The sequence below is a fragment of the Carlito syrichta genome, unplaced genomic scaffold (assembly GCF_000164805.1).
Source record: "Carlito syrichta isolate Samal-C Ts95f unplaced genomic scaffold, Tarsius_syrichta-2.0.1 Scaffold311753, whole genome shotgun sequence".
In the NCBI taxonomy this organism is placed as follows: Eukaryota; Metazoa; Chordata; class Mammalia; order Primates; family Tarsiidae; genus Carlito; species Carlito syrichta.
Window position 1 is genome coordinate 70,073 of NW_007255849.1, and position 2,591 is coordinate 72,663.

Consider the following 2,591-nt stretch of genomic DNA (forward strand, 5'->3'; position numbering starts at 1 on the left):
CCATGTTGTGAGCTTCTAGTTTTCATGAAACTAAAAGCCCATGTGATTTTGGACTAAAAGCTAGTGTAATAGTCTATGTTTTGTGACCCTGCGTTTCCATTAAAGAATAGGAACGTGCCAGGCTCGGTGGCTCAGCTTATAATCCCAGCACTTTGGGAGGCTGAAGCGAGTGGATTGCCTGAGCCCATGGGTTCGAGACCAGCCCGGGCAACTTGGCGAGACCTCATCTCTACACTAAAAATAAAAATTAGCTGGGCATGGTAGGGCGGCTACTTGGAAGACTAAAGTGGAAGGATCACCGGTGCTCAGCAGGTCGATACTGGGGTGGCCATGAGTGTGCCTCTGCACTCCAGCCTGGGTGATGGAATGAGACTCCAACTCAAAAAATAACAATAATACGAAAGTATGGCAGTAAACAAAACAATCTGTTTTAAGGGTTGTTTGGGTTAAGGTCCTAGACACCTGGAAGCCAGACCTAGATTGTGATCACATCTTTGTATCTCTGAAATATCTAGCAAAATACTTTGCATTACATATATAATTGAATCATGGCCTGCTGATCCATGTTCTTGATTTTCTTGCTGTGCTGAATAAACACTAAGGCCACCAGGTGCAGTGGCTCATGCCTATAATCCCAGCAATTTGGGAGGCAGAGGTAAGAGGATTACCTGAGCCCATGGATTTGAGACCAGCCTGGGCAACTTGGTGAGACCTTGTCTCTACGATAAATCAAAACATTAGCCCAGAGTGGTAGTGCGCTTGTGGTTCCGGCTACTTGGAAGGCTGAGGTAGAAGAATTGCCGGAGCCCAGCGAGTTGATGCTAGGGTGGCCATGTGTGTGCCACTGTACTACAGCCTGGGCGACAGAGTGAGACTCCAACTCAAAAAAAGACACAAAGGTCTGAGGTATTTTGTTATGACAATCCTAGCAGACTAATACAGACCCTATCTACCTTCTAATGAGAGTGGAATTTTCCCAAAGTGTGTTCAGTGAAACTTGTCCAGAAAAGAGGTTCAATGGTCAAATAAACTTGAGAAGCACAGGGTTAAAATTAAGTAAAGCCAATTCTCAGGATTAGTAATTTGCTAATATATATTCTAATTCCCCAGGACAATGTAGTAACTTGCAGTTTCCAAAGTTGCTTGATCATAGAATCCCTTCTCCACCCTTATTTTTTGGTAGTGCATATTCTTATAGGATTAGTATTCCATGGGAATCAATTTGAAAAAAAAATGCTGATTTGTAGTTTTTCTCATGCTGATCTGCCTACTTTTAAAACTATCCCATTACCCACCATCAGATGCTGAAGAAAGAATCTTAGAGAGGAGAGTCTGGGGCATGCAATATAATACTTAAAATGAATCATTCCTGGAATAAGGAATAACCCTCTGTGGAGGTCCTCAGAGAAACAAGTTGTTTACTGTCATTCCACCAAGCTTATTTCTTTAAGTACCAACCCAGAACAGAAAAACAAAACAGAAAAAAAGAAGCTGTAATGGTCAAACCTGAAGGAAGAATAGTTAAAAGGAAAGGGCTAAAATTAAACCTAACTGGCTGGGCGCAGTGACTCATGCTAGTAATCTCATCAGTTTGGGAGGCAGAAGAGAAAGGACTGCCTGAGCCCAGGAGTTCAAGACCAGCCTGGGCAACTTGATGAGACCTCGTCTCTACAATAAATCAAAAAATTAGCCAAGCGTGTGGAGTGCACCTGTAATCCCAGCTACTCAGAAGGCTGAGGCAGAAGGATTGCCTGAGCCCAGGAGATCAAGGTTGTGGTGGCCGTGGGCATGCCAATGCACTACAGCCTGGGCAACAGAGTGAGACTTCGACTCAAAAACAAAAACAAAAACAAAAAACCCAAGCAAACAAAAAATGAACTTTCTACAAGTAAATCAAACTACAATCTAGAAACCAGTATCTTTGTAAATTCTTCCTACTTACTTTTTTATTCCTTTTCTGTGTCCCCAAATTTGTTGGTAATAAAATTATTTAAACAAAATGACTTTTTGAGTTTGTTATCTGAGAGGAAGTAAGGTAGAAAGAGTGTCTCCAATTCTGCAGCTGGATTGAGAGAGGGGTGGGATAGAAGGAAGACAGAGTCCCCCAAAAGCAGAGTGTGTGGTTATGAACACCAAGAAAAGGGGGAAGTAGACAGAGTCTGTGGAACTTCTAACAAGAACTTCCTGGCTTATGCAGTGGGGTTTAGTGTTTAAAAACAAAACATCTGAGTGAAGACTCCTTGATTCCATGGAACCAATTAGGGAGGTCTTAGACCAATGTGAGATACCCTTTCAGTCAATGTTCAACACATGTATCTGTTGAACACTTACAATATATATCAGCACTGTTCTAGCAAAGAAGCAAGACAAAAATCTCTTCCCTTACAACTTCGCATTCTAGTGGATGTTTATTATATTTTATTTTTTATTATAAAATATACAAAACATACTAAAAGATCATCTACAATGTATGAGACCATACTAAAGAATAACCATAAAGCAAATGCACATCTACAAACAGCCTAGCTTAAGAAATAGAATATTACTAGTACATAATGAGTCCCCACGTGGCTTTTTTTTTTTTTTTTTTT